Raw genomic sequence first — 8,695 nt, forward strand, 5'->3', positions numbered from 1 at the left:
AGGACTTTAGTATGCAAATTCACAGGAGAAAATAGAGGGAGCAGAACAGTAGAAGAAAGAACACTACAAAATAGACTTTGGATGCTTCTGATCATCTGTTTCATGTCCAGAGCCTTCTCACAGACTTCAACTGCTTTTGGTGGTTTGTTTTGCTCTTAAGGAAACAAGAATAAAAATTGTAACAATTAAAACTACAAAACAGAGTGAAAAAGGCTTGTAAGGTCAAATGGAGATAAGCAGAGGTCCAAAGAGATGAAAGAAAGGTAATTGGTAATTCTGTAAGTGGAATTCAAAAAGGAAGTTCTAAAAGATGCTTGACTCCTGGTGAATACAGAAAGCTAAAAATTAACAAACAAGAAAGCCAGTCTGTTTTATTACGTAAAAGAATGCCAGAATGTTTCAAGAATGTTGTCATTATATTACAAAGGTTCTATATTCATTACATGGCAAGGGTTCCACATTGCCAGAGTTTTGTACCTCCTTGATGTTTCTCGCAGGCAGCTCCTCCAGGCACTGACTCTTCCTTGTCCTCACAGCAGCCACTGACTCCAGATCCCCCAACCAACCAATCCACTCTTTTATAACACGCTTCTGACTGGCTACAGCTGTGGCCTGTTAACATCAGGGCTGCTCCTGATCTTCAGTAATTGGCTCAGCTGCAACTCTTTAGGGGATAAGATTACTTTCTGTACCACCTTCATTTACCCATACTGTATCCCCCTACATAAGAAGAGAATAAAATTATCAACTCTTTCAAGATCAAAAAAGAAAACTCTAAAGGCTTTTTCTAGCAATAAGCCACAAGTAACCTGCGTTTGAACATGGTGCATTAAAAAAAAAAAAAACTTAAATCATGAATTCTTGAGCTACAAAGTAAATCTTGAGAAAAACTTCACCTAAACACATGCAGTCCCATGTTTTGGGTTGCTCAAAAGTGTTCATCTATACATCTTTTCTTCTGCATAATAGATTTACCTACATTTTTCCTTTTTCTGCCTTCTTGCAGAAAGCTACCAAATAGTGAAGGTTTGAAGATAAAGAAAAAAATTCTAAGTCACACAACTTTCAACTGCCTTCTGGTTTTATGCATGGTATGCTATATTAGGCTACAGGACAGTCAAGGGATGCTGCACATGGAACATGGAGGCAGGTGAACCAGCTGGGGAGCAGCTCACCACACTGCCCAGGAGGGACAACCCTTAAGCAACAACCTCCTGGTCATGGGGAGGAAAAAAAGCTTCCCCCAGAATGCATTGTTGCCATGTGTTGATTCTTTATATCCCACTGGCCCTTCCCCTTTGTTCCACCCCTGTACCCTCATCTCATTCATTCTGATGTTCTGCCCTTCCCTCTCTAGCCCTATTTAAACCCCTGCTCTGTCTGGGAGAGTTCTTCATTCCTGGAAGCCTTGGGGTAGGACTCAATCAAGACTCTCCTTGGAGCCCCATAAGAAGACTCTGTCCCTGTCCCTTCCTTCTGCATCACTCATGGCTGAAGTCACCCCAGAGCTGGAATCCCTGAGCGAGGGCAAGTTGAGCCTGTGCACCCAGGACATATTTTAAAGACTTCTCTGGGAAGGTCACAGCACTCTGCCACCTCCTCCTGCAGGAAATTAAAGGCTCAGGGCCACTGGGATTGCTGGTGAGCCTGCCCTGTGCTGCAGGCCTTGCACAGCTGGCAGCAGCTCAGCCAGAACAGCTCCCAGAGCCCAGCAAACAGGAGTGCAAAGCAGGAGCCACGTGAGTGACCCTGCTTTCAATGGGCAGGACAGGGGGAGCCTGCAGATCTGCAAACCTGGGCTGTGAAAGAAGCTCACCCTGGGAAGAGCAGAGGGGGGAATTGAAGGAGATCCCTACGAGGTCAGGCTGTTGGCAAGTGCAGTGAACAGGTCTGACAACTTTCATTACCAGAACCATATCACAAAGCACCTTTCAGACACACATCCTGACTTCCTATTTGCTTCCTGCTGCTTTCCAAGCCCTGACAGAGCCCTGTCCCATTACCTGCCCATGCTGCAGTAATAGGGTGAAGTGAGGTTTTCATACTGGTGCTTCCAAAATGCAAATGCCTAGTGACAGGCAGCATGCTCAGAAGGAACCTGTATGCAGTAATTCCCTTCCCCATCAGTCTAAAACAAGTCAAGCATCATCCTTCAAAAATCATACAAGCCCACCAACTTTTGTTGCTTTTTTTATTCTTGTTACCTTTTTTTTTAAGATTATGTGATAATTCAAAGGCTGCTTCACTGTTGCTCTGAATATACTTCCTTGGTTTTACTATCATGAAAGTTTGTGATTGAAAATTTCATACCCACTCTTGTCTGGCTATTTGACTAAGTGAAAACTAGCTAAACTTTACTTATACCATATAAAATATAAAAGGAGAGGCTTGTCCAAACTTACTGACAGTTTGAAGAAAAGTAGAATTACTAGATAATTAGAAGGACACAGGAGTGATTTCACATTAAATGTAAGAATCATCTAATTTAACTTGTGGCTGCCATGCAATGATGTCCTGGAGACTAACTCTCTGAACATCATTCACCTTCAAGTCAAATTATTTATCTTCAAGTGCCATGGGAAAAACACAGCCTTGAAGCACCACAGTGAAGATAAAAATAGCATCCATACCTTTCTCTCTAATATAGCAGATATTGACAAACTAATTTTTTCCATTATTCTTCACAGGTTTGCACTTAATCTATTTTTTAACTTCAGTTGCTCTAGGAACCAGGCCTATACCAATGCAGAGAAAGAACTCAAGTCACAATAGGCAGCCTTCAATCCTGCTCAGAGAAAACACAAGGTAAAATGCTTTTTAAAAAACCCCAGAATTGATACCAGAATCTTCTTTGGTCAAGTAAGATTTAAATGACACATTTTTCTCCAATGGCAGCTACATACAATGTGATACTCCAACTGTCCATACAAGGTACAAGTTATGACATGTTTTTCATTTAGCTCTAACTAAAATTACAATCAACATGATTTTGGAAGTTGCAATTAGACTATTCAAACACCTTTACTAAAGCAACATAACTGAAACATTCAACTCCACAGAACTAGTAAATTTCACAAATAAAAACTCACCCAAGATTAGAAAAGGGGACTCTTTCTCCAGCCTATCGTGCTGCTGGTTTTAGAAATTCTGTATGAGATTTTCAGGGACTGGTGGAAGGAGTGAGTAAACAGAAACCACAAAGAAATATTTGGAAGATATTTCTGATGTAAAAACACAAGTGTGGCACCAGGGATAAGGGCGCTTGGGATCAATGGTCTGCCATGCACACAAAGAGCTCATGCTCAGCTGCTGTGCTTGGCCACCTTTAGGTTCAGGCTTTATGAGTAAAGTGCCGATGGGAACTTAGGACTTGTGTATTTATCCATCAGAAGACCTAAACCCTTGTCCATGCATGAAACATGATGATTAATTATCACCATCTATCATCATCTTGAGCCTCCAAACTTGGTACAAATCCACATATTGGTAGAAATGCAAAGCAGGCAATCTGGTTCTTTTGAAACAGCATTAAACAAAATTACTTGGACTTGGAAAAGTGTGTGGCTTCTACAAACTCCATTATGGTGGTATCTGAAAACCAGTATTACCAGTATGATACAAGATGCTACAGAACCTTGCTGTTCCAAAGGGAAAAAAACCCACAAACACAAAACTTCATAAATATTTGCAGCTAGACCAGGAGAGATGAAAAGGGCTAAGATAAAGTTCCTACTCAGACACCTGGGCTCCATAAGTGTTTTGTGTTTATTTGTTTAAGGAAAAGGAAATAAGCAACATAAGCAAGGCTCGTCTTTCTCCCAAGATCTGCCAGTAGCTGCAGCATTGCCTTTGCCCTGAGCTTCACCCAGGTGATGTTTCATAACTCTGGTTATGAAAACATGGAATAAATTCCCTCTCCTAGCCAACAGGATGTGTTCACATCTCTCACCTCTCCAGGATGTCCTTTTCTCTCCCACCTTACCATCCACCTCAACACTGCTGTGCATTGATCTGAACTTTCTGAATGTTTGGAGAGAGAAAGAGCTTTAGGATTTTCCCATATAAACTGGGGAACAAGATATGCCTAGCAGGCTAATTAATCCCAGAAGCAGTTTAGCTACAGCCAAGGTTTTTATGATTACATTGCAGGAGAAAAAAAACCAACAAGGAGTTCTTGTCAGGGAGCAGCAGGGAGGAAAGCAAAGAACACAAGCTGGGTATTACTGTCCAACTGCAGAGCTGACCTTTCAATATTAAACAAAACCTCCTACATATGCTGGAATTAGGTGAGGTAGGTGGCTCAGGCAGGAAAACAAAGAAAACAAAGGAAATAACTTATGCACCTGCTATATTACAGAAGAGGGAGACAGTGAAAAGCAGCTCCACTTAAGTGTATATGGTCACAGAAACCAATCCCAGTGATTGAAGTGACCACATGAATCTTAAAGGAAAAAAATATTTGAAGAAGTCAATGAAATTAGTGGTGAATGAATTAAGAGACAAAAACAGCAGCAGTCTGCTCAATGTGCACAGGAAGAGTGTATCATACTGACCCTAAGCCAAATTTGGGAAAAAGGACACACAGATTAAAGGCAAAGTCAAGGAGGGTCTGAATGGCACAGCCAAGAGAATTGGAAAATCAGGATGGATGGTGGGACTATCCAAAGAGAGAAACATGGCAGGCAACAACGAAGGTAAAAAAACACTGGGAGGTACTGGACACATGTCCAACCTGAACTGAAATGCTCACAAAGGTTTTTTAGAGTAGTGAGTTTATGCACTCATCCTCTCCCCAGGACAGAGAAAGCTACAGGGAACAAACAACCAAAGCAAGACATGATCTTCCTCCTTAGGTCACCCCCAGCACTCCCATCCAGCACGGTGTCATAGTGTGCAGCCACACTTGGGGACATCTCCCAGACCTGAGCTCCTGATCTCCCTGAAGATGGCACAGCTGTCTGTCACCTCTTTGGCAATGGGGCACAAGCCACCAGCAAATGCTGCATCCTCCCTGAGCCAGGCAGACCCTGCCATGGGAAGGGGCCTCCTCTGACGCCTCTCTCACAGCCCAGGGCTCAGGGCAGGTGTGCAGCACCACAATCCCCTGCACAACAGGCTCTCTCCAGCCTTTCACCTACATTTCAATATCAAACAACTTTTAACTGCATCCCTTCACTGACTTGAACTGTTAAACAAATAAAAGAGTAAAAGAAAAAAAGCTGTAAGACAGGCAGGGTTTTATAATACAGTAAAATTCCTCTTTATAGTTGGGTGTAGTGTGCCAAGTTCATTTTTAAAATGCCTTCAGGGCTAAACTGCAAAAAATAGAGCTTTGCAGATAAGAATACCACTAGCTCTCTTAAAGGTGAATACAAGAAGCTGTGTACTATCAGGAACCACATACAGAAAAATACAGAAGACACAAAATCATTTTATCATTAGAAAAATTGTACTGTTCAAAAAGACTGACACTGCCTTACACTACAGAGAACCTACCACACTATCTGCCAGCACTAACGGAATTTCAGGAATATTTCTATTACAATACTGATGTTTTCTACTTATCACAACTCTCCAGAGCAAGCTTACAAATCAATATTTTTCAAAGAGTATCACTCACATAAACAAAATTGCTCACCTCTCCAGAAGAAAAGGTTTAAACTAAAGTTATGTTAAAGCAAGCAAGAAAGAAAAAAATATAACCTTTTCTCACAAAGAGAAATCTTGAAATGCAAAACAATTACAAGCAGTTCTAGTCAGTCATAATTCTGAACTGTGAAAGATCAAGTTTGGCATGTTAATATCTACCTCTGGGAAAGCCAAGAGACAAGCAAATTGCTCCATAAACATCTCCATCTTATTGCTGGCTATGATGATTTTACGACAACTTACTGCAACTGTGTACTTTCAAAAAGCACAGAAGCTACTCTGAAGGTGTAATATTCACAGCAACATCTGCAATATTCTGGACTTCTCATGGTGACACTGCACCTGCAAGGAAAAGCCTGCCTGGCATGTGGGCTTTACCAAACCCACCACATTTCAAGGTTCACTTTTAGGGTATTTTTTCTGTTAAGCATTTCGGTTTTATCACAGGTGTTTCTAAGAAATTTAAACCCCTTAAACAATAACTAGCAGAAGGTTTTTGTCACAAAATTTAAAAAAAAATCAACATATATCAGAATGAGAACTAATTCCTCAATACTTTAGAGAACTATGCCTGATTGATAAAAGAAATGAAAGAAGTGGAAGCCTTAACATATCAAGCAAAGGTCCTCAGAAGAGATAACTCAGGAAACCTTTACTACCTCCAGTTAATGTCTGACATCTTTAAAAAGGCCTTATTTCATATCAAGGTTAGCACTTACATTAGAGAAGATGATTTTTAAGGGAAAGTCAGACATGCAACATTAATACACCTGGATTTTCACAATCCTTTCTCATCTTCTCACCTATTCACTGGATCAAAAGTTTTCTTTTCAAATGCTCTCACAGTTATTTATAAACAAAAGCAAAGTTAAAAGCATGCATTCAGGAATCTTCACATTTCCTCATAAAAGGGACCATTACAGTTTTCAGGAAAACAAGGCAAAAAAAAAAGTACTTTCAAGCCATTCTGTATATTGTCTCAGAATCACTCAAAATGCTGTTTTATTGAATACTTGCAATGGAACCATAGTTCTATTTGTCTTTATTCCTATTGTCATAAAAACATGTTGAGTCTGCCAACTTTTACCAACTTTCTTCCTAAAAGGAGGGTCAATGTTTGGTAGCCATCTCTTACTGAATTCTCAAAACACTGCATTAAAAAGGTAACCACAAAAATGGGCTCAGACCTAATGTAAATGATCATATGTTATAACACCATTGCAAAGTATGTTCTACAAAAAGCCTAATGTTCTTCACAGCACTCACTGTGAGATTTGAACAAGAAATTCCAAGAAAAACAGCTTTTCTTATCAAAGAGCTTTTTCTTATCAAGCAACACACAAGAATTTAGCTGAAGACATTTCTTTCATCAGTCAGCCCACAGAGGAGCTGAGATTGTAGTCAAGGCAGAAGAGTAACCCAGTCTGTGTCAGACTGAGTTAAGGGATGCAGGTTACAATCTCAGCGCAGCCTCAGCCAGCCCTACACCCTCCATTCCAGTTTTCCACTGGAGATCAGTTCATCTTCACCTATGGAAATGAAAGCCTTTCAAAGGAGATACTGTATCAGTTTGAAGCAATAAGATGCAATTTAAAACTTGATTTCTCTGAAGTACATCAAGAAAGCACAAGAAACGGGATTCAGTTCTTCAAATCTAATTGCATACATTTGTACTCCAAACTCAAGTCTCAATACATAAAATAGGATTTTCCAAGAAGACTGCAGACTTCTCTCTTACCTAACAAGCAGAGCCCACTAAATCAGAGCCCCACAGAAAGTAAAGAATAAAAAACTATTTAATTTCTTTTTGAAGCTTGCACAAAAACAATAAAAACAGCAGGCTAGCATCAATAATGAAAAAGATCATTCAGCTTCAGGTACTTTGTATTCCTCCTTATTTCTGTTGCAGACTCATCTTTTACAATGAGAGGGTTAATATATTCATTTCTCTGGAAATATAAACTTTCCTTTTAAAAAAACTACCTTTATAAGCAATTTATATGAATAATAAGTTTTTAATCCTCTGAATCCTAAGGCAGCACAAGGCTTCAAGTGGTGACATGGAAACCAAAACCAGAACAAGACACGGAAGGTGTAAAGGGCACTGAACCACACCTCATTTTCCTGAGACCTAAAAAGTTTAAAAAAGTTGAAGCACGAGCTTCTCCCAAACATCAGAGTTCAAATGCTCCTAAGAGGAAAGCTGCCAAGTCAAAAATACTTGAACAAACATATTTAAATCATAATACATCTATAATACAACCCATATTTATTTTAGAAATTTCTCCTATGAGTCCTTCTTAACAATCATGTTAACTGTAGATGAGGGCAAGTTAGGAAAAGTACAGGTATAATGTTTATACACAGTGTATAAATTGCCATTCAGGCTATAAAACTCCTGCCCTATCATCCTACATCTCCTTAAAACCAGACAAAAGTTTCTTTATGAACTTCCTGAACATGTCCAACAGACAGCTTCAGAACTATAAGAAGTGCTGGTTTTAGTTTCTCTGCTGTGTTGTACTTTTCTTACAGCATCAAAGTTTTAGACAACTTCCCAAAATGTTCCAGGGTTGGGATTGGGTTTTGGGTTTTTTCAGGCTGGATACTTTGGATTTATTTGGTCACAGTTACATTGTCTATAAATAATAATAAGAAAGTACACAAGTAGCTTCAGAGAGAATGAATGAAAAAGAACCCTTGTGATGATGCAGTATATTGATGATATACAAATCACATTTTTTCCAAAACAGCTCCAGCTGATCAAGTTTTATGCTATTCATGCTATACAGAAAGCTAAGGAAAATGTGATCACTGTACCAGTCAGGATAAAGCCAACACAGAACCCGACATAAATAATATCACAGAACATCATCTTGTACTTAAACCATTCCAAAATTATAATAATCATAGAAGCACAAATTGCTTTATAACAGCTAAAGCTGGAATAAATACATGAAATTCCCAGTCACCCTGCTGCAAAGCTGCTTATTCAAGTTACTCGTGCATCATTCAAACTTCCAGCTTGGTATTTCTTCAAGCATCA

The 8,695-nt window shown here is 39.5% G+C and overlaps 1 protein-coding gene across 4 annotated transcripts in view; it reads right to left on the reverse strand.

Annotated features, from left to right (window-relative positions):
* Positions 1–524, reverse strand: part of ZFYVE28 (zinc finger FYVE-type containing 28) — a 113,640-nt gene extending 113,116 nt beyond the window's left edge. For all 4 annotated transcript variants that reach the window (XM_059470923.1, XM_059470922.1, XM_059470920.1 and 1 more), the window contains exon 1: positions 478–524. The gene's annotated coding sequence lies outside the window, so the exon portion shown is untranslated. The remainder of the gene's footprint in view (positions 1–477) is intronic.
* Between the last annotated feature and the right edge of the window lie 8,171 nt (positions 525–8,695).

This window comes from Ammospiza nelsoni, chromosome 4, assembly GCF_027579445.1.
Source record: "Ammospiza nelsoni isolate bAmmNel1 chromosome 4, bAmmNel1.pri, whole genome shotgun sequence".
Lineage (NCBI taxonomy): Eukaryota > Metazoa > Chordata > Aves > Passeriformes > Passerellidae > Ammospiza > Ammospiza nelsoni.